The sequence below is a fragment of the Phocoena sinus genome, chromosome 12, assembly GCF_008692025.1.
Source record: "Phocoena sinus isolate mPhoSin1 chromosome 12, mPhoSin1.pri, whole genome shotgun sequence".
Lineage (NCBI taxonomy): Eukaryota > Metazoa > Chordata > Mammalia > Artiodactyla > Phocoenidae > Phocoena > Phocoena sinus.
In genome coordinates, this window is record NC_045774.1 from 20,647,709 (window position 1) to 20,671,884 (window position 24,176).

Below are 24,176 nucleotides of genomic sequence, written 5' to 3' on the forward strand. Positions count from 1 at the left end.
CAAGCCTCAGTGTCCAGAGTTTAATTGAGGTTTCATTATATAGGCATAATTGATTGAATCACTGGCCACATGACTGAACTCAACTTTCTCCTTCCTGGAGGTTGAAAGCGTGTACTAATATCATTGTGCCTCAAAGACTCAACTCTCTGACCCCATGGTTGGTCTTTTGGGCCTGAGCAGCCCCCATTCTGAGTCATCTCCTGAGTATGAACAGAGATGTGGGGTCTTCTCTGGCGGTCCAGTGATTAAGACTCTCCATTTCCACTGCAGGGGGCATGGGTTCGATCCCTGGTTGGGGAACTAAGATCCCGCATGCCACGCGGTACAGCCAAAAAATAAATAAATAAATAAAAACCAACCGCTTCTTAAAAAACAAAAGCAAACAACAAAAAAAAACCACAGGTGTGATCCAAGGGCCCACCATGAATAACAAAGACACTCCTGTCACTGGGGGAAATCCAAGAATTTAGAGTGTCCCCTCCAGGAACTAGGGACAGATGCCGGTCAAATTCTTTACTATACAACAGTTGCATATTGCAATTGCCTAATAACCTTTTTGAAAATTGTCCATTCCTGGATCCCACCAAGAGATTCTCATTTAATTGGTCTGGGGAACAACCTGGATATAAGCATTTAAAAGATCTCTGCCAGACGATTCTATCATATCCTACAAGTTGTGCTAATGGCCCTGCTTTATCCCCTTAGTTTGAACTTCTAGGACATGTATGCTCCTCCAAATTAGACTGGAATTGCTGGTTTGTTTAATGGAGCTCGCAACATACCACTTGGCTGGGACCAGACCTAGGATCTAGCTCAGGTCTGGAGTCTCCGTGTTACACAACTCTAAGTGGCCCCATTCATTTCATAGCCTATGTGAATTGTGCCCTGGATTTATGCAGTGTACACACTACACAGGGTGGCCGTGTCTTGATCTAGTCACCACACATCAAGTTTTCATCAAAATTTGCCAAATGACCAACTTAGCAGGTTTATTGATTTTCAAATGTAAAACTGTCTAAATAAATCAGAATTTATCTAAAACAAACTTGTATATTAAGAAAAAAGTAAGAGGGCTTCCCTGGTAGCGCAGTGGTTGAGAATCTGCCTGCCAATGCAGGGGACACAGGTTCGAGCCCTGGTCTGGGAGGGTCCCACATGCCGCGGAGCAACCAGGCCCGTGAGCCACAATTACTGAGCCTGCACGTCTGGAGCCTGTGCTCCACAACGATAGAGGCCGCGAAAGTGAGGGGCCCGCACACCGCGATGAAGAGTGGCCCCCGCTTGCCACAACTAGAGAAAGCCCTCACACAGAAACGAAGACGCAACACAGCAAAAAAAATTAATTAATTTAGAAAAAAAGAAAAAAGTAAGAGCTGAAAGATTCCCATATGAAATGCTGACATTTTGCTAACTTGAACATTCTGTAAAAGAAAATAGTGAATTTTGTAAATTCATATAAATTTGACATGTTAGTCTACAAATCAGCTTTTAAAAAACTGACCTTCAATGAATTGGAATCTGCATATTATTTTCTTGGCTTCTGCTATGATTAGCTTTCATCATCTAAAAAATTTGCTTAAATAAATAAATAAATAAATAAATAAATAAATAATTTGCTTATATAAAAATGGGTTAAACCCATTTTCCACCAAGATTTCTTTGGGCAGCATGTGATTAAGAGATTACATTTTTAAAGTGTTTAAAATAAAAAGGCAAGAGTAGGGAAAAGGAAAACATGAACCACTTCTGACCCACCACGGTTTTTCCCAAAGGCCTGGAAAGTACTCTTCAGCAATGAACCAAGAAATTTTTGCAGCAGAAAATTATATTTTTTTAAGCAGCACTTGGCAACTGTGTTGGGATAAGAGGTTGTATTTGACATTAAGGCCCTGACACTGGTACATTTCCTGAAGAAAACAGTGATCACCTTTATGCGTGTTATCCTTACAAAGCCAGTTCAAGGTACTTACGTGGGCCATTTTTCTGACCATCCATCTAAAGAAAAAATTGTCCAGAAAACTTCTCTTTCTGCCTCAGACTGGAATAGGAAATAATTTTTAATAAACTTCTTTTTCTGCCACCAGGAAGGGAAGGGGATCCAAGTTGGTGATTATGATTGCATTTTAAGTTACCTAAGAAAATTGCTAGTGAGAAAAAAAATTGCCTTCTAAAAACTAAACAAAGCAACCAAAGAAAAACTTCCCTAGTCCTGGCTTTGAAAGCTCATCCTGAATTCCAGACCTCTAGTTTTCTGTTTATTTCTGAGTTTTTGATGAATTTACCAGCCCTAACAGCTGACACTGTAGGACTCAATAAAAATCCTAATAAATAAGTAGCTGTGGTCGGTAGTCTTTGAAAAATAAGTAAAACTTCCCAACTTGTTCCACAAACCTCAATTATCTCAGACTATTAGAGCATCTGGAACTAGGGAGCCAAAAGTTAAGGGTTCAGAGCAGTCGGGCTCCAGAGTTTCATTTGGGTGGGCTAAAGGTGCATATTAGTTTGGCTTTTCCACCTTCTGCTCCTTTTCAAGAGAATAAATAATTACAGTGATTTATCTTTGAAATGCGCAGCTTGGAGTTGGACGTGGAGAAGTCACATATGGTGTCAGCACTTCAGCCCGAAGTAAATAAAATGGTGAAATCTATTTAGCACACGATAAGGCTAGGCACTGAGAAAGAGAGATAAAAAGAAGCTGGCTCTACATGATTAGAGAACTTTACAGAATACCAAGCTTTTGCAAAAAGAAAATAATTATAAAAAATACAAACAGTGGGAAAAAAGACAGAAAGTCTTCCAAGTTCCAAATTTCCATCCTAATTCTAGCTCCCAAAAGGCCAGTCAGTTTCTCAGGCTCTCGGCCTGGCTTCTTCTCTTCCAGGTTTCAGCCTCCCTCCCTGTGGTAATTGCCCGATTTTGGATACAGCGGAGCAGTTGCTCAGATCTCTAATGCCTTTCAAGGCTGATGGGAAGATTCAACCTAGTGGTGGCCCTTAGTGCTTCCCTGCCTTTTCCAGAAGCCCCAACCAGGCACTTTGGCAGCACTATGGTGCCTGCCATAAAAAAGATCTGCCCTCCAGAAAAGCTGCTTTCCAGTTCTCTTTTTCCTCCAACAAAGGTTGAGTCTGCACACAAATTTTAATTTGCTTTCAAGTACTTGAAAAGTCCAATAAATCAAGCAACTGACTGGGACTTCCCTAGTGGTCCAGCGGTTAAGACTCCATGCTCCCAATGCAGGGGACCCAGGTTCCATCCCTGGTCAGGGAACTAGATAGATCCCACATGCTGCAACTGAAGATCCCACGTGCCGCAACTAAGACCTGGCGCAGCCAAATAAATAAATATTTTTTTTAAAAAATCAAACAACTGACTTTGCCATTGAGCACAATAGTTTGTGTGTTGGATGTAGCCTTGGATATGTCTATGCACAGAATCTCATCCCCCTCCTGCCTGAACCTCTCTCCACCCCCATTCCTGCCACCTGAAACTGCTCTTTCCATCAGTCCTCACTGATGCCCCGCTAGTTGCTACATCCAAGTAACCATCTATCCATTCATATCTTATTTCCCAGATCACAAGAAGCTGACACTGTTCACCAGTTAATCAACAAAAGACATGGATAATGTCCTTTCTGTTTTGTTTTTCCTTCAGAATCTCTGACCACTTCTTCACGGTCTTCATTGTAGTGTTCCCTTTCTCTACCCATTACTTAAATGTGAACTTTCTGCAGAACTTCATCAGAGACCCTCTTTTCACTTATCTCTTTATTCTTGAATAATTGGATTCAGCCCTTTGCTTTCATTGTCACCTATATGTTGATGACTCTCATCTAATATCTCTAGCCTGCCTCTCTCCTGAGTTCTGATCTCATATGTCTGAGGGTCCTTGGGGAGGCAGAGAATGGGAGGATCCAGAGAGGAGGGACACATTAATGGGACCAGAGCTTTCACTTTCAGAGACTCTTCTACTCCTTTAGTGTCCTAAAGAAACTTAAAATATGCAAAGGATGCCGTCTGCTTTGCCTGGCACCTTAATATTAGCATATCGTAATTTTACTTAGAAGTAAAAAAAAAATTAAGCATGTATTTCTCTTCTAAGTCAATACTCAGGTAGACAAGTTGAAAATTTAACAATTCCTTTAGACTGTATGTCATTATTTCAGAAAAGGATTAAGAGGAGATGTGATAAAAAGAAAAAGCTAGAGTGTTATTATGGGGAGATGGTCAGTGACGTCTTTCTTATATTTCTTATACTAATTTGTACTAATACCAGGTAGGACTAGCATTGGCTACAGATGAAAGAAACCTTCTCCAAATAACAGCTTATTTCAGTCTTCATGGACGTCTGAAGGTTCGTAGTCCAGAGTTGGGATGGAGACTCTACTAAGGCTTCAGGAAAAAAGCTCTAGCTGACTTCTCTTCCAATCCTGGGCTGTGGCCTCCATCTTCATGGTCCAATATGATGGTTGAAGCATCAAATTAATGTTCCCAGGAGCAGGCAAAGGGCATGCTTACACAATCTTTTAAGTATGTTTTCCTGGAAGCTTTCCAGTAACACTTCTAATTATAAGTCACTGGCCAATTATTCACATTGCTGCTTGCAGTTAAGAGAGAAGCTAGACAATGTGGTCTTTATTCCAGGCAGTTCTGTTTGCATCAAACACTGCGCTTCAATTACTGTGGGTGATGTGAAGAATATGTGTGGGGAGGGGTACAACAAGCAGCGTCAGCAATATTGTTTTCTGAACAGTGAATAAAACCTTGAGAAAATACCTAGATTTATTAGATCATGACAGGGAATGGAAATGTTCCTTTGTATAAAGATTTTGTGTAGAAAAAAGATATGTGTATGGATAAAATCAATGAGCTCACAGGATTCTTTTCAAGGGTCCTCATGCTGGCTCAGTTTCAGGTGCAACATAGCATTGTGAGAATCCCTCACACTAGAAGGACTTAGGGGCCCACAGGCCATTTTCCTGAGAGGCAGTAGGCAGGGACCCATTACACAGAAGCTGAGAGAGCCATAGAGCCTTAAGTGCCTCTGGTCCTGGTGGGTAGACTTGTCTGAGAAGCTGCCAGCTTGGGATGGTTCCCCACAGAAGGGTCTCTGTTATTTTGTGCAGTTCATCTCTGAGTATCCCAGTGAGGACTCCCACCATTTCTCTTGAATTTACAGACTCCACTGTGGGGATTTTTCTCCCCGCTAGTCAAGTTAAATCTTCCTTTGTTCAGAATCCTTCCTCTTCCTCTGTTCTTACCCCTTCAACACAACCACAACCTCAAGAATGTGATCTTTGCACACAACATTCTACCAGATCCAGCAAAAAGCCTCAATAGATCACTCCTAGTACTTAAGGAGATTTTTGTTTGTTACTCTTTTCTTATCTTGTCAGGCAAAGCCACCTTCTTCAAGTACATGGGTATGGGTATGTCTGTGGCTTTTGTGGCATTTCTAAGCTGTAGTGAGCCTTTCTAAGCTGTGAGCCTTAGATTAAAGGTGTTATAAAGGAAGTAAATAACAACCAAAAAATTCTTAACTTTCTTGAACTAAAAAGCTACATAGAGACCTATATTTGAAATACTGATATGCTGAGAGATAAAATAATGTCGAGTAAATATTTCACATGTACAAATAATTCAGTTTCACAACTGTGTTTTGGAAATGCTTGGCTTTTAATCAAAGCGACACACACCTGCTTTTCTAAGTTAGGTTTCAATCTATACATCAAATGGGAGGTTCAGTAGGACATCTTGGGAAGGGACTCAAAAAACTGTAAATAATAGCAGCCTGTATACTTACCAGGGACCTGAGACAGTGGTAACTCCTGGGTCCTACATTAACCCTTATCTTGCCACTGGGCATGCCTATGGGCCAAGACTTGTACCCTGGCAATCTCATTAAAGTAGCATAATGTAAAAGCAGAAATAGGAAGTCCTTGCGCCATCTCCATGTAAACTGATGGAGATGCTGTGAAAAGAGCAAGGCTTGAGAGATACACCAGCCTAGATTCAAATTCCAGGACTTCATTTAGTAGCAATACTTTGAGCAAGTTTCTTAACCCCTCTGATAAGAAAGCAATGAGCAGTAGAAGCCAGCATGGGTTCATTAATAACATCTTACGTCAAACTAACATAATTTTTATCTTTTATGAGGTCACTACTATGCATAGACAGAGTGCATTTTAATGTTGGCACACCATTAGAAAAAAATGTCTCAAGATATTCTTGTGGTCACAATGAATAAATGTAAACTGGATAATCATTAAAAGTAAGTTTGGAGCTGGTTGAACAATGACATACACAGATGTGTATTAATGTATCAATTTCCCCTGGAAAGGATATCTCTAATAGCAGGAAAGTCTCGCTCTGTTATGTTCAAGATTTTATCAACAACTTGAATATAAAATGTATTAAATGCTTAGGTGGCTCAAAAGTAGGAGGGACAGTGAATGCACTGGATGACAGAATCAAAATTCAATATGATCTCAATAACCTAAAAAAAATAGCTGAAATAAAGGTTATTAAAAGAGCTGTGCTAAGCTCATCATTTAGATTCATAGCTGCTTGGGAGATGGGTATGGGCCAGGTTTGGCAAGGGTGTCAGGTCAACATGACCAGAGCAAGCAGACTGGGTCCGCTTGGCTGGCAGGTATAGAGACAGTCAGGGAGAAGAGACCAACAGGATGGGGCTCCAACTGGCCAAATCTTTGAAAATTTGAACAGTGAAATTTTAGTATTGATTGTATGGATTATAACTAATTGAATAAAATAGGAATCCATGAGCCCATACTGATAATAAATAAATAAATGAATTAACATGTGAGGCCGAAAAGTCTATCTTATAGTAGAATGCCAACTAAGAAATATAGAAGGACTGATGGACATAGGAAAAGATCATAGTAATAGTTTTTTCAAACAAAATCATCAATGGAAGTTAATACTAGTGGACGAAAGTATAAAATACTTAGTAATTAATTTTACAGTGAAGAACCTGTCCAAAACCATCTTATCCAAGTTGTAAAAGTGAACATCACCAGAAAGGCCTATCTTGATGACTGAGAAGGTTGAAGACTTCTGGTTCTAAATTATATCTCAACATGTAAGGGCTAGAGTGTGACTATAGAAGACAGAGCCCACTGAATCATGAGGAGTACAACAGCTACAAACGCATGCTGATGTAGGTGTGTTGAATCAGTGACTCAAATACCATCAGGGCTTTTGCTGTGAGTCATGTGAGTTTTCCAAAAGGGAAACGAACCCTTGAAGAAATTCTGAATAAAACAAAATACCATGTTCCCTTGATTTACATGTAATCGTGTACTTGGAAAATGCACTGTATATTGAAAGCTTGCAAAAACATTTTATGTTTAATATGAAAAATGGATTTAGGTTGTGGGTTCAGGTAAACAGGCTTTTAACCTACAGGGATAGCCTGCTGGACATTCCAAAATCTTGCAGGATGAAGGATAATTCTTTACTGTGTGGAACACCCATACATTGCAGCATGCCCAACCCCCCGGTCCCTCCCTAATGGCAGTAGACCCCACAAAATTATTATGACAACCCACAAGTGCCCTACTTTCTTCCAGAATGTCCTCCAGGACCACTGTTATCAGTGTTAAGGACCACTGGTTTAGAGACAAGTTTACATCTGCCAGGAGTGGTCAGTGGGTAATTTCTGCCCCATTGAAAGCTTTGTCTAAGTAAATCCCTTCGAGCTCTAATATCCAACAGGTCCACGATTAAATCTCATGAAGCCATTACTTGTTCACCTTCTGAAATATTATAACTTTTTGCTTCTTTGATATTCAAAAAGGTACTCAATTTATACCAATACTTAAAAGTTATGTTAGTCAGAACTCTTTTAGCTTCAAATAACAAGAAACCAACACAAACTTGTGTACATCCATACGCAAAAGAGGAATTTACTGTCTTAACTTGGAAACACGAGTGTGGAGCTGATTCCAAAACAACTGGATGCAAGAATTCAACTGAGGTCTTGGGTACCTTTATCCTTCCTCCTTTCTTCCTTTCTCCTTTTCCCTTCCTTCCTTTCTCTCTCCTCCCCCCCATTCTTTTCCCTCCCTCTCTCCCTCTTTTCTCTCTTTCTTTTTCTCTTTCTTTCTGTGGGCTGAATCCAGGCTCTCTCCTGGTGATGGGAAGATGGCTATGGGCCATCCTCCATTCACATTCTATCTGCTCTCTGAAAGGTCTCTGCTTCTCCTCTCCTACTCTGAACTGTGCCCCACAGTTCAAGAAGGAAACTGTGACTGTGGAAAAAATCAATGTTGCAATTCGTTGTTTAATGCCTGTGTTTCCTAATAAAATGTAAGCTCTATGAGGACAGGACCTTGTCTTTCTTATTCATTGCTGCATCCCAGCAGCCAGCATAGCATTGTTCATTCTAGTCATTTAAAAAATACTTACAGAATGAATGAATTGTTCTGTTGGAACTAGAGGTTGCCCTGCTTCCAGTGCTGATATTTCTCCACAAGAATTTCCTAGACATTTTGAAAACATGGGCAAAAGGCAGCAGTAGCTGTGTATTCTATAAGCAGGCATTGGGATGGCTTATGGTACTGAGATGTAGAAGCAGAATAGAGAAATCCGATGGGAGGGATCCTCTTCACCCCAGATTCACCTAAAGGGCTTCTCCATCCAGAATTATCCAAGTTCATCCCCATCTCATTTTTGTCTGAGAATTACTCACAGGAGACTAAAATCAGCATGAAAGAAATTGACTAATTGATCCAACTAGTACATTACTGAGGTAATTTCAATCCATTAGGCCACTTTAAAATTTCATTCTATGTATGCTTTTACATATTGTTCTTTGTAATGCACCAATAAAATTAGGCATTACACTGAATCACTGTAAAAGAGTTCTCCTGCATAGTAATAGACTTGAATGCCAGGCTATACTGTATGAAGCACTTTTCCACACTTAAAAGCATTACATTATATATTATTTTGCATATGTTCCAAGTGACAGGGGCTTCTTATTTTTCTTATGTGGAATAAAAGAACATTTTTGTCAGGTTGCTCTTAAAATTGTAGCTGAACTGGGTGGGTCAGAATTGCTAGTGTTTAAACAATGCGAACAACATCCTTAATATAGCTATTTGTGACTAATCCAGTGGGTGTGACACTCAAGGGAAAACAGTAACTTCACTTAGCATGAATTTGAAAACTTAGAGTTTAGAACTCTGTGCTATTTTTTTTTTTTTTTTTTTTTTTTGGCGGTACACGGGACTCTCACTGCTGTGGCCCCTCCCATTGCGGAGCACAGGCTCCGGACGCGCAGGCTCAGTGGCCGCGGCTCACGGGCCCAGCCGCTCCGCGGCACACGGGGTCCTCCCAGACCAGGGCATGAACCCGTGTACCCCGCATCAGCAGGCGGACTCTCAACCACTGCGCCACCAGGGAAGCCCCCTCTGTGCTATTTTTTAACATACAAATTATTAAAGGAATTTTGGGAATTTTGTTTGTAAAGAGATGCTGATGATGGAAAATTAGGCATTTGAAGATTTTAAATGGAAAAATGAAGTTTAATGAACAAATCAGAAGAATGCAATCTAAGCCCTTCTCCAAAATTTCATGTCTTTTAAAAATTGTGTCTTTTGCTGTAATTCTATGTCAAATACAATGTATTTCCTACAGCAGAATCAATTCCATAAACAACTTTTACCTTTTTAACAAAACTGGTCTCATAGTCAATCCATAAGTACATTTTGTAAGAATCACTGAAGTATAACAATGGATTAATCTCTTGATCATTCTACATGCCATGTACTTCCTAAGCACTTTATCAACATCACACTTAATTCTCACAACAAATCATTTGATAGGTACTTTTTGTTATCACCCCATTTTATAGGTGAGAAAACAAAGACTTGGAGATGCTAAATATCCAGTCCAAAGTCACACAGCTAATAAGGTTTGGAGCTGGGATTAATACTTGGAATGGCCATGGCCAGGCCCTGCAGCCAGTCCAGGGTCCAGCCCAGTCCATCAGCATGCCACAGCAATAGCCACACCCCAACACAACAAGAGGGTGTATGCAGCCCATATAGGGGACACCCCTTGAGCACCTGGCTCTTGTGGCCAGGTGGGATTGTGCCTCTGAGCCCCACAGAACATCTCCTAAATAAGGCTACTCCTTTGAGACTGGGAGAGCTGATTTACCTAATATATAGAAACAAACACAGAAAATTAGGCAAAATAAGGACACAAAAGAATATGTTCCAATCAAAAGAATAAGACAAAAAACTCAGAAAAAGAACTAAATGAAACAGAGATAAGCAAACTACATGATAAAGAGTTCAAAGTAGTGGTCATAAAAATGCTCACTGAACTCAGGAGAAGAATGGATGAACACAGTGAGAATGTCAACAAAGAGATAAAAAAAAACATAAGAAAGTACCAAACAAAAGTTATAATTGAACTGAAAAATACATTAGAGGGGTTCAGTAGCAGACTGGATGAGGTAGAAGAACAAATCAATGAGCTGGAAGACAAAGCAATAGAACTCACCCAGACAGAGCAGCAAAATTTAAAAAGAATTAAGAAAAGTAAATATATTTTAAGGGACTTTTGGGACAACATGAAGAAGAACTAACATTCACATTACAGGGGGTAAAAGATAAAGCTTTGGAATGTGTTCAAATTAGAGTCACTACCAACTTAAAACAGGCTACTATTTGCATAGTATGTTATATGTGAACCTCACGGTAACCACAAGGAGAAAACCTATAGTAAATAACCAAAAGAAAATGAGAAAGGAATAGAAACATAACACTAAAGAAAACCACCAAAACATAAAGGAAGAGAGAAAGAGAAGAAAGGTACAGAGAGGAACTACAAAAACAGTCAGAAAACTACTAGTGAAATGAACATACATATCAATAAGAACTTTATGAAAATGGACTAAATTTGACAATCAAAAGACATAGTGGCTGAATGGATTAAAAAAAAACAAGACCCATCTATGTGCTGCATACAAGAGACTCACTTCAGAAGAAAGGACACACACAGACTGAAAGTGAAGGGATGGAGAAATATATTCATGTGTATGAAAATGAAAAGAAAGCTGGAGTAGCTATAGTCATATCAGACAAAATAAACTTTAAAACAAAGATTAATAAAAGATGAATAAGGGCATTACATAATAATAAACAGGTCAATCAAGCAAGAAGATATAACATTTATAAATGTACATGCACCCAACAGCGGAGGCCAACATATATAAAGCAAATATTAATGGACTTAAAGGGAAAAAATGAAAGCAATACAACAAAGGTATGTAACTTTAACACTCCACTTACATCAATGAATAGTTCAACCAGACAGAAAATCAATAAGGAAAGCTCAGACTTAAATAACACATTAGATCAGAAGAAGTTAATAGATATGTACAGAATATTCCATCCGAAAGCAGCAGATATACATTCTTCTCAAGTGCACATGGAACATTCTCCAGGATAGATCATATGTTAGGTCAAAAAATAAATCTCAATAAATTCAAGAAGATTGAAATCATATCAAGCGTCTTCTCCAACCACTATGGTACAAAAGTAGAAGTCAATCACAAGAAGAAAATGGGAAAAACCACGAAAACGTGGATATTAAACAACATGCTACTGAACATCTAATGGGTCATTGAAGAAATCAAAGGAGAAATTAAAAAATACCTGGAGACAAATGAAAACAGAAAAATGACATACCAAAATCTATAGGATGCAGCAAAAACAGTTCTAAAAGGGAAGTTCATAGCAATATAGGCTTACCTCAAGAAACAATAAAAACTCCAAATAAACAATCTAACTTTACACCTAAAGAAACTAGAAAAAGAAGAACAAACAAAGCCCAAAATTAGTAGAAGGAAGGAAATAGTAAAGATGAGAGCAGAAATAAATTAGAGACTAAGAAAACAACAGGAAAGATCAATGAAACTGAGAAGTAGTTCTTCGAAAAGATAAACAAAATTGACAAACCTTTAGCTAGACTTACCAAGAAAGAAAGAGAGGACTCAGATAAATAAAATCAGAAATGAAAGAGAAGTTACAATTGATACAACAGAAATACAAAGGATCATAAGAGACTGCTATGAACAACTCTACAGCAGCAAATTGAACAACCTAGAAGACGTGGATAAATTCCTAGAAATATACAATCTTCCAAGACTGAATTATGAAGAAATAGAAAATCTGAAGCGACCAATTACTAGTAAGGAGAATGAAACAGTAATAAAACATCTGGATCCGATTCCAAAGGCAAGGGAAACAAAAGCAAAAATAAACAGATGGGACTACATCAAACTAAAATGCTTCTGCACAGCAAAGGAAACCATTATCAAAATGAAAAGGCAACCTACTGAATGGGAGAAAATATTTGCAAATCATAGATCCAGTTAGGGGTTAATATCCAAAAAATATAAAGAACTCAAATAACTCAACAACAACAAAAACCTTGATTTTAAAATGGGCAGAAGATCTGAATAGACATTTTTCCCAAAGAAGACATACAGATGGCCAACAGGCACATGAAAAGATGCTCAACATCACTAATTGCTAGGGAAATGAAAATCAAAACCACATTGAGAAATCACCTCACACCTGTTAGAATGGCTATAATAGAAAAGATAAGAAATAGCAAATGTTGGAGAGGATGTGGAGAAAAGAGAACCCTCGTACAATGTTGGTGGAACTGTAAATTGCTTCAGGCACTATGGAAAACAGCATGGAGATTCCTCAAAAAATTAAAAATAGAACTATCATATGACCCAACAATTCCACATCTGGGTATTTATCCAAAGAACACTAATTCAAAAAGATATGTGTAAAAAAAAAGAAAAAAGAAAAAGATATATGCAACCATATGTTCATTGCAGCAATTTTTACAATAGCCAAGATATGGAAACAACCTAAGTTTCCAATGATGGATGAATTAAAAAGCTATGGTATCTATATCTTTATCTACATCTATATATACAATGGAATATTATTCAGCCATTAAAAAAGAACAAAATTCTACCCTTTGCAACAACATGGATGGACCTTGGAGGCATTATGCTAAATGAAATGTCAGAAGAAAGACAAATACTGTATGATTTCACATATATGTGGAATCAAAAAACAAAACAAACAAAAAAATAAAACAAAGACAAACTCATAGATATAGAGATCAGATTAGGGTTACCAGAGAGGAAGGGGCATGGCGGGTGGTGGGCAAAACAGATGAAGGGGGTCAACTGTATGGTGATGGATGGTAACTACACATGTGGTGGGGATCACTTCATAGTGCATACATATGTCAAATTATAATGGTGTACGCCTGAAACTTATATATTAAAAAAAAAACTTGGGCCATCTGACTCCTAATTGCAGTTCTATGTTGCCACTTAGGACCTACACTGCATATTTTACAAATACACATACTCCTATGTTCATATTTAAAGGAGATTGTGGAATTGAGATGAATAGGCAACACTGTTTTTAGTAATCCATCTTTCCAATGCAATTTAAAAAGTTACCTTATTCAGAACTGCTAGCCTCATTACACTATAGTAATGAATAAAATGACGGAAAATACAACCTAAACCGAAAGATAAATTTGAGACTTGAATTGCACAGGTATATTATATAGTTTATCCAGATAGAAATGATTCAAAAACTACTTAAGTGTTTGTCTCTTTGGGCTTCTGAATCTTGATTCTCCTAATGAGTAAGGTCTACCTTAGCTGAAGGAGGAAGAGAAGGGAAAAAAAAGTGAGCATGCCTGAACCCATACCATACTACCTATACTTTCTTACTTTCTGTATTCTTGATGCTCTGACATCTGGGGCCTTGCTGACCAGGGAGGGACTCCTTCTCCCAGGGTTAGATAATTCCTAGAAGTACCAGAATACTCAGGGCAGCCCCTACACTCCAGAGCCCCCTGAAATTATTCAAAGTAGCCAATCCTAAGACTGTTTACCCTGCTTTACCCATTCCTTCCTGTGAAAACCACAATAAAAGTTCTTGCCCATGCTTTCTCCTTGCTCCCTCTGCCTCCTGACTGACCCTAATTCTTCCCTATGTGGCCCTGCATGGTGTGCCGTGGCTCTTGTTTCCAGGGAATCTGTGAGTATAAAAAAATTCTTCCTTCATGACAGTCATTTCTGTATCTGAGTGTCTTACCATACCTGATTAAAACAAATCCTGAGTACACTTTAAAACACATATCCTAAATGAAGATTAATTTGTGTACAATAAATAGAATGAACTGTGAAATATACTCAGTGGACTTCAACGTTGTTCATTTATTCAACAAGTATTTATATAGTGCATACAATGTATAGAGACACTCTGCTAGGCAGTTTCCATCTCACTTCAGTAAGGACCCGTGCAATCATTGCTTCTCTGCCAAGCACTCTGATAAGTTGTTCAAGAGACATCAAAACCTGTGTGGATAAAAATGAAACCAGGTGGTTCACAAATGAACCGGGTGGTTCATAATGCATCTCTATCCAGTAATAGAGTGGATGCAAGGGACCTGGAATTATGTTCCTGATTCTTACATGGCATCTTTGTAACTGAACACACTCATTAAAACTTGGGGCATTATCATTTATATCATTTGAACAATTAGCAAATGTGTGACATGCAATTAATTTGTTCATTAAATAGCTGCAATTGTATTTAAAAGCAAAATGTGAAACAAAGGGAATAATTAAGATCCCCAAATTCCCACTTGCTACTAAGGACAAAGAAAGCTTCTTGTTCAAGATTTCTAAAATTGGACATGACTTCTGTAAAGCTGATAACTAATCCAAATCCCTATTTCTCTTCAACTTCATAGTGAGTTTGGGAGTTTGAATAAAATATATTATATTAAAAGAAACACAGATGATGGCTATGAGATAAAAGCCCTGTTCATACAATTAAAATAACAGCTCACGCAAGTGCTGTCAGTGATTTGAGATTCCTTTCAATGGCAGATTTATCATTAATGACTGAAAGAGAGAAAACAAAGGTCAATTTACTGGCTGGATTACACATAGCCTTAATGTGCTCCTAAACACAGTAACTGTGGAATAGCCATCAGGATTTTACAGTCAGAATAAGGCAGACAGAATTTAGCAAACAAATTTGCCTCAATTTAACCAGTAGGTGTCACTATTTATATGTATTGGCAATACTTTTCCTACAGAGTTCTGCATGAAATCCAACAGAAAAAATCCATTTTGAATAACTTAAAATATGCTTATAAATCCACACTCTTATTTATAGATCAATTTAGGGACTTAATTTATTATTGTTAAAATAATCATTGGAAAATCATTCTAAGCTTAGTGGTGGTATACTTACAAATGATTCAAATTCAAATTCAAAATATTTTAAGAATGAAAAAAAAGGGTCTAATATAACAGGTCTACTTCTCAAGGAAAAGAAAAAATTCTGCTACATTTTAGGACAGGGTTTCCATTTTTAAGAACTACTAATATCCTCTAGCTCTATCTATGTAATTTTGGATGAAAGAAAATATTACTCTTTAAATTTATTAAGGAAAATTGTGCCTAATTGTACCTACCACCTAGGTACAATGGGTTTGGGTGTATGATATTGTCTGTCAAAGGAGGAGATGAATGTATAAGTGTTTTGGAAAACTGCAAAGCGGTCTATACATGCAAGGTAAGATTTCTTCCTACTTGCACAGTGCAGTTCTACTGTACTTCCCACAAATGATGGCTCCTGAAAAGGGAAGCGAACTCAGTTACGAAACACCCACTTTTGTGAGAAGAGTATTACAGCCTCACAACCACTTTGTGGAGGTAAATTTTATTTTCCTATTTGCAAATGAAGAAAGAAGGCTGATAACCTGGGAAAGCTGATAAGTCTGTCTGACCCAAAAGCCTGGGTTCTTCCTACTGAGTGACCTTGTGATATGTACTTCGTAAACTGAATCATATTCTTAAAGTTTGCCGCACTAAATTGAAATTCACTTACAGAATCCTGCTAGTTAGAGGAAATCAATAATAGAACACTTTATAGAGTAGGATATAGTAAAGCAAAAGATTCCATCTAAATTGGCATGTGAAGATTGCAGTTAAATAGGCCATACATATTGATCAATCAAAAACTTGTGATTCAGTGCCCTAGGATCCATCTGATAGATTTTCTTGTTTCCAGACCAGCAGCTTTCAGACATCATTTCACCCCTCTTTGTGGCATCTCAGTGATCTGTGTGTCAGAATTTTAACAAGCACAAGAATACTAGCTGGTCTTTTACCATCTCTGTTATAGCACAGTAGCTGGTTATTACTGACTAGAAGCTTGATTTACAATATAGTTTTAAAGGAACAAAGTAAAAATCTAACTACTCTGCCTATTCTTGGAAGTATTGTTCCGTATTTGCACTTGAACATATTAATACAAATAAATTAGCAAGAGTCCCTGCGTTCAGACTGGGAAAGCTTCAATATTGTTGAAGTCAATGTTGTTCTTGTATTGGGAATACTTTTCCTACAGAGTTCTGCATGAAGTCCAACAGAAAAAAATCCATTTTGAATAACTTAAAATATGCTTATAAATCCACACTCTTATTTATAGATCAATTTAGGGACTTAATTTATTATTGTTAAGTCAATATTGTTCTTCCCCTTGCTCAGCTTTTAAGGAGGAAGAGAGAAATAGACTGTACTCAGTCTAACTGGCTGTTGACTGAATTAGATAATTTTCCCCTAAAAAATATTTTCTGCCAATTCAACATGCCCCCCTGTCCTGAGCATATACGGACCGACCGAGTTTCTACATCAATAGATATACTTTCAAATGTAACACTAATCACGTTGCTTCTTGTTTTGGATCCTTCAGTGGACTCCAGGCACCATACTTAGCATGGTTTCAAGATGTTTTCCCCCACCTGTATCCCTCTCCCTCTCTTCCCTGCCTCTCCCTGAACCCCACCCCTCTTCCTTCAGTTCTCAACTAAAGCTGACTCTCTGGGAAAGAGTTAGGGCTTTTGGAACTTCTCCTTTAGCACCTTGGGCATAATTTATATTTCCTCATTATAAATGTGGTTTACTAAAATCTCTGTCTCTCACCATCTAAGCTCCTTGAAGGAGAGGCTGGCTTATTTATCTGCACATCTCAAATGTCTAGCAGCGACTGACGCATAGCCAGTTCTCAGTGCTGGCAGGATGCTTATTTCTAAACGGTTTAGACACTCTCTTTTCCTCTTCCCTTCTTCTTGAACAATTTAATTCTAAATCCATTAGATGGGCCCAAGCAAGGTAGATGTTACACTGGGGCAGGGGACGGGGGGCAATTTTGAGAATTACAAATATGGATAGAAAAACTAGAACAAAATTTACAGTGTTGGATCAGAATTAGAGTATTGGTAGGAACTCCCAAATCTAAATAGATATATATATAGATAAATATAGGTGTGGACACACACACAGACACATATACTCCCTGATTCTCTCTACTGAGAGGGCCTGGGAACAGTAACACATCAAAAGCAATGAGCACACCTAGTACTGAGATCTTGCTTCCTAACTAGCATTCTCCACTAAAGGAAACTGGGGTTCTTTTCAAAATGTCTGATTCTACATTGTCTGGGTCAGGAGGTGTACAAGGTAAGCATGGAATATCTTGGACTAGGAAGTAAGGAAGTGCTAAAAAATGAAGACATGTCAAAAGTCAGCCTTGAATAGACTCCCACTGACCGAATCTGGGACACTTTCAGCATGAAAAGTAATAATTATAAAATGGATTGTAACCATTAATTAAAATAGGACACCATGGGTACATACTTACATGCTTTTTTCCATAATAATTGAATAAAATGGAAAGTTTGATGAGTAATGGGATATTTACATAACTTCAAAGCACTTCCCCTCAAAATATGCATTAATCACAAAGGGTGAACTATAGTGGAGAAAACTGGCAGAAAAACCTTATCAAGTGAACTAAGTTAAGATCAGTAACAGGACAGACCAAAACCATGCCACCTGAGAGACTACAATGCAAACACAATGTCACTTCCAGGATAGCCCTGCTTTATTTATAAGCATAACCTGAATCTAATCAAGAGGAAACATTAGACAAACCCAAACTGACAAACGGATGTTCTACAGAAAGACGAGCCTGTCATCTTCAGAAGTTTCAAGATCATGAAAGTCAGGAGAGACTGAGGAATCGTGCTAGATTGCAGAAGCTTAAGGCAATGTGACAAGTAAATGCAATGCATTATTCTGAACAGGAGACTTTTACTTTAAAGGACCGCTGGTGATTAAATGGGGCCTGGGGATTAGATGGTAGTAAATTATCAACGTTAATTCCCTGATTTTAACGGTTGTACTGGAGTATCTATTTGGTACCTTACTCTCAAATGATTTGAAAAAAAAAATTCTTTCCACTGTACTTGCAACGTCCCCCCCCCCCCCAGATTTTAGATTACTTTCACTTTTTAAAAGTATTTAAAAAACAAAAAGCAGACCGCGCCGTTCGTATTTTAAAATTCTTAGCCGATTACCAATTAGAGTCCATTTTGTAGCTATGATGCATACTGTCTCCGCCTTCATGGATTTAACGGAAGAATTGTGTGCATACAATTAATTTTGGCGAAAAACTAGGAAAAGGTAGAGATGAACTTTTGACTTTTCTGCACAGGCACTTTTCTAACTACGATGCTGTATCACAAGCGCCCTTCCTGCCCAGCTAGCTGCCTCCCTGCAAGCGAGAGAACTGATCCCCGCGGCGCGGCCGGAGTCCCAATCCCACCTGAGCCCCGCGAAGCCGTTGACCGGCAGCGACGCCCACCCCACCGCCCGTCCTGGCCCGGGGAACAGCGCCGGCGCCCCACGCCCAGCCCTCTCGTTGAGTCGCCTCTGGCCTGTGGGAGGCGGGGCCGCGTCTTGTCGGGCTTGCGCCTCTCTCAGTCAGGAGTCAGAATTCCTGAGTACAAGACGTGGTTTGCTCGGTGAAATTTACATTTTAAAAATAAATTAATTTTTTAATGAGAGAAGAGGAAAACTATCTACCAGGAGTGGGGTTCGAACCCACGCGGACATATGTCCATTGGATCTTAAGTCCAACGCCTTAACCACTCGGCCATCCTGGTGCAGGCGCACGATCTCCTCTTCGCTCTTCCTACAAGTCGTACTGCACCGTCCTCCTCGCGCCCGCCCTTAAGAAGGTCGGGGGCCATTCGCCGCCGCTCCCTTAGTTTTCCCAGCCCGAGATGGAGCTACCTGCCAGTCGGAGCCTCCTTTTAACGCCGCCGCAGCTCACTGTTGCCCCTGGCCCGCCGCGGCCGCCAGGGCAACTGCAGCCGAGCTCGGCGCGCTTTCGGCGGCGGCGGCGGCGACCCTCCGGTCGCTTAGGCGGAACTCTGGCCCAGCCACTCTACTTTCGGTTTCGAGGTGGGCGGGCGCGGGAAACAAACACGCTCGTAAACCTCTGATTTCCTAGCAGCACATTTTAGGAGGCGCCCGGGAGTGGTGGCGGTGCTGGGACGGAGCCCAGAGAGTGGCGTTTAGTTTGTTTTTTGGTTTGTTTCATTCCAGGTAGAATAAACTTCAAGGAATGAGTTGCATGGGCAGCAGCAGAGTTCTTGGACGCCCGTCCCTATGGGCCGCTTTTCTTCTCAACAAGTCACACGGGCAGGGAGTGTTGTAGCGACCCGTGTCTATACTGCGGAGCCACGTGCAGGGAGCGCGGCACAATTCGCCCTCCCGACTGGCTTCGGGCACGCTTCAGACGCAGGGCCGGGGACCTCCTCTCTGCTCCCAGACCCTCCCTTGCACCTAGATGTTTATGTTCTCGTATCTTAACTGTTCTGCAGCGCCCTCCTTCCTGCCTGTGCACAAGAGATTTCAGTTCGTCCTCTCAGTTGACTTCCTTTTCCAGGGCTTTCGCTCCATTCTCCACCACAGAGGACCCGGAAGCCACCACAGAGCCAAGGCTTCTGTGTTCTGGAGCGTCAGGGAGCCTGGGGACTGAGGCACCGTCCGGCAGCCACGCCCTTTTTGAGACAGTGCAGGCAGCTTTGACTGAGAATTTACGTCATCCAGGAGACTGTACGCATTCACGTCACCAACTGGCTCCTCACCCACTGGGTCACACTGTGAGAAACCCATTGCCCTGCCACCTCCTGGACGCCTGTGATCCCTGGGAACACTGCCCTGACCTGTGGAGGCCTTCGCCCAGCCTGCTGCCCTGGTTCTCTGAGTTCCAGCCAAGAACATGACCGCCCCTGAGGGAGCTCGCCCGGATAGTAGTGGATGGAATCGTCCCCTACCCGCTTTGCCACTTAACATAGTGAGGGAACAGTGGCCTGCATCTACATTCCGGCCTCAGCACTATCCCTCCCGCTGAACATGAGGCCTGGCCCTCCAGGAGCGTGCAGTCAAGAACAGCGATCGAGCATTTCCTCCGGCCTGGCCCTGCCCTGCTGAGAAGAAGGGGAACTTGGACTCTTGCCAGGGTCTAGAGACGTTGGTGTGATGATGACACAGGATTACCACCCACTAACTCACCATCTCCATCTCGGAGGCTAAGTTCTGGCTTATGCCTTAGGAAGCAGGCCTCAAAATGGAGGAAATTCCCCAAACGTCAGAAGAGTGTTCAAAAGATGCTGGCAACTGCGAGGCATGACAAATATCCACTTGAATGTTAGAACAAAATGTGAAAGGCAGGGTGCAGTGACACTTGTTATAACTGACAATATTAGAGAGCAAATGACAATATTAGGATAGATTTTATAACATTGGAATTTCAGGAAATTGCATTTGACATACTTCTTATGGGGAAATGTTTCCCTCTACTTACACTATTTCTCACTGCGTGTGTGTTTATTTAAGCCATGATATTCTTTATGCATTCTATAGTGGTTTAAAAAATAGGTCTAGGGCTTCCCTGGTGGCGCAGTGGTTGAGAGTCCGCCTGCCGATGCAGGGGACACGGGTTCGTGCCGCAGTCCGGGAAAATCCCACATGCCGCAGAGCGGCTGGGCCCGTGAGCCATGGCCGCTGAGCCTGTGCGTCCGGAGCCTGTGCTCCGCAACGGGAGAGGCCACAACAGTGAGAGGCCCACGTACCGCAAAAAAAAAAAAAAAAAAAAAAATTCTAGAACTGCTTTGATACTCCCTTCAAGACGTAGAGCCTAATTCCCTTCTCCTTCAGTGTGGGCTGGATCTTGTTTCTAAGGAGTAGAATAAAACAGAAGAGACAGTATGCAACCTCGGAGAGTAGGTCATCAAAAGACACTGCTGCTATCAACTTGGTTTCTCTCTGTTGGATGATTCCCTCTGGAGGAAACCAGCTGCCATGTCCGGAGCAACCTTTTGAGAGGCCCATGTGGGGAAGAGCAGCCAGCAAGGAACTGAGGCCTCAGCCCAGTCAAGCCTTCGGCTGACTATAGCCCTGGCCAATATCTTGACTACAACCTCTTGAGAGACCCTGAATCAGAACCACCTAGCGAAACCTTGATTTCCTGACCCTCAGAAACTACATAAGGTAAATATTTGTGTGTTATTTTTATGCAGCTATAGATAACTAATAGGCAAACTAGCCAGAAGTGGTAACTCTAGCTTTGACAATGTATTCACAGGCATATATTTTGTTTCCATACATGTATCTTAAAAGACCCTGCTGATGGCAACACCAATTGCCTAAGATAATGGGGGACAAACTAGATCACTTTTACATGATTGGTAGGAGTATAAAATGGTATGACCACTCTGCACAAAATTTGGCATTTCTTAAAAGAAACAAACATACAACTACCATAGGACCCAGCAATTGCACTCATGAGCATTTATCCCAGAGAAATGAAAACTTACACACACACACACACACACGAGATATTTGTTGCACTTTAATCAATTAATGATAGCCCAAAACAAAGACCCTGCTGACCCTTTTGCTATCATTGAACTTTCCTTCTTTGATTTGTTTCCAAACTCTTGAATGGAGTTGCCCAAACTTTCCAAGTCCACTCATTTACTTTCACTTTTTCCCAGAATCCTCTGCTGTGTGGCTTCTACTATTCTCTTTATCTTTTCACAATGAAAATATCTTTACTAAAAGACATTCAAACTGTGAAAGTTGTATGAAGTTCAAACAATATAGAAGTGAATAAAGTAGAATGCATAACCCCTTTCCAGAACCCCTGTCATTCCAGTTATACTGAATTGGGACCCCTTGTCCCTTAGAGATGCTAAGCCATTTTCTGTCTCTCTCCTCCTGATTCTTTCTGCCCAACTCTCCTCCAAGGCCCAGCATAAACCCTACCTTCCCACCACACATAGAATTGTAAAGTGAAATGAGTATTAAGTTACACTTACCTGCAAACATGAGTGTACAAAACTTAGGAAGGGGCTTCCCTGGTGGCGCAGTGGTTGAGAGTCCACCTGACGATGCAGGGGACGCGGGTTCGTGCCCCGATCCCACGTGCCGCAGAGCAGCTAGGCCCGTGAGCCATGGCCGCTGAGCCTGCGCATCCGGAGCCTGTGCTCCACAGCGGGAGAGGCCACAACAGTGAGAGGCCTGCGCATCAAAAGAGTCTTGGAAAGTGAAAGCTTGTGCTATTCCTTCCCTTTGTCTTCCTGCCTTCAATGAGCTGGTGTGAAATGAAGTTCTTGGAGCTGTGTTAGCATCCTGTGACTACAAGGCGACAAGCCAATGGATAAGGAGCTAACACCCAAAGATGCCAGAAGGATGGGCTTGAAGGAAACTGCCCTTAGAGACCGTTATGAGCCAGAGCTAGCCAGAGACTATCTACCTCCCATGTGCCTGAGGTATGGGATAATTAACACGTCTTGAAATATATACCAGTGGTTCTCAAAGCATCCGGATCACCTGGGAACTTGTTGGAAATGCAAATTCTCAGGCCCTACCCCAACTTCCTGAATGTGTGTCTCAGAACTGGGTGATTGTGAGGCATGCTCGGGTTTTAATGGCCCTGTTTTCATGGTAGGTTTCTGAGGAAACATTTCCTAAGGGCTCAGACAGTATGTGTAGAGTGGGTGAAGGGTTCTACAGTATTCCACAAAGGTTGCTTCCTTGACTGAGTCCCCATTACTGGCTTGATTTCTTATCATTTACCTTTTTTTCCCCTAAGTAAGCTTATCTCCCGAGGGTGCACTTGCTGTCTTTCTGTATTTAAATAAATATACAAATGATTGCGTGGAACCCTGAAGCTGCCTTCTCTTCAGGTGTGTCTCGTCTTTGATAGACTCTTCACTTTCACTTTACTAGAAATCTCTCACTTGCTAATTTCATCCTAACACCCTTTTATTTCAACATCAGTTAAACCCTTCAACTTCCAGGTTACTTTTAAACCCCCTCCGTATCTCAACAGTGAAGAAATATGGCCGTATCATAGATTTTCAGAGTATCATTGAGACAGGCTGGCACCTGGGACCTGGGACCCTTTGCTGCAGTGGTTGCACCTGGACAAACATCTCCTTGAGGAACAGGATACAAAGAAACTATAAGGGACTTAAAATAACTGCGTACATGCGCAGCTGGGGCAAATTATGAACAACAAGATACGAAAAGACCAAAAACCCAACTGCCACTTTCGAAGAGCCGGGAGCAAAAGCAGGGTATTGCGCATGAACCCTGCACACAGCACCGCCAAGGGGGTGGGCAGACCACCTAAGTCACCCCTCCACCTAACCGCGGGGCCCACCCCTATCCTCCCATATAAGGAACCAGCTTACCACGCCCCCTCAGCGAGTGGGCAAGGGAAACTGTTACTTGTTTTCTCTCCCTCCTGCTGCAGCATGAGTCCCGGTAAAGCCTTGCCTGAATTTCTTGTCTGGCCTCTTACCAGTTTCTATTGATTAAAGAGTCCAAGGTCGGTAACATTATCACCAAGCAGCGTCAACACTAGGACATATTTTCTCATCTGAAGGTGAAAACGAGAAGCATTCTGTTGCCTACATTGGGGATTACGAAATACTTTCCAGGCACTTTCAGGTGCCTGAGTGTGCAATTCTTCTGGGTTCCAAAGCACAGAGTTGATGGCTGAGCGAGTGTGAGGTCAACCAACCCTGACTCTGCTGAAATTGTGGTGAGGCTCTTTCAGACAGCTCTGGGCCGGAGATATCACAAAGGGAAGCAGGGTTGCTGGGACATGGGACAAGGTTCGGGTGACGGAGGTTTGTATTGCCTGGTGCCTTCCA

General features: G+C 40.9%; 1 protein-coding gene and 1 non-coding gene across 2 annotated transcripts in view; both read right to left on the reverse strand.

Annotated features, from left to right (window-relative positions):
• Positions 1-19,937, reverse strand: part of UTRN (utrophin) — a 561,071-nt gene extending 541,134 nt beyond the window's left edge. The window contains exon 1 of the mRNA XM_032650818.1: positions 19,027-19,937. The gene's annotated coding sequence lies outside the window, so the exon portion shown is untranslated. The remainder of the gene's footprint in view (positions 1-19,026) is intronic.
• On the reverse strand, positions 19,024-19,106 carry TRNAL-UAA. The gene has a single exon. It is a non-coding gene; the product is annotated as a tRNA-Leu (tRNA).
• Positions 19,938-24,176: the final 4,239 nt, after the last annotated feature.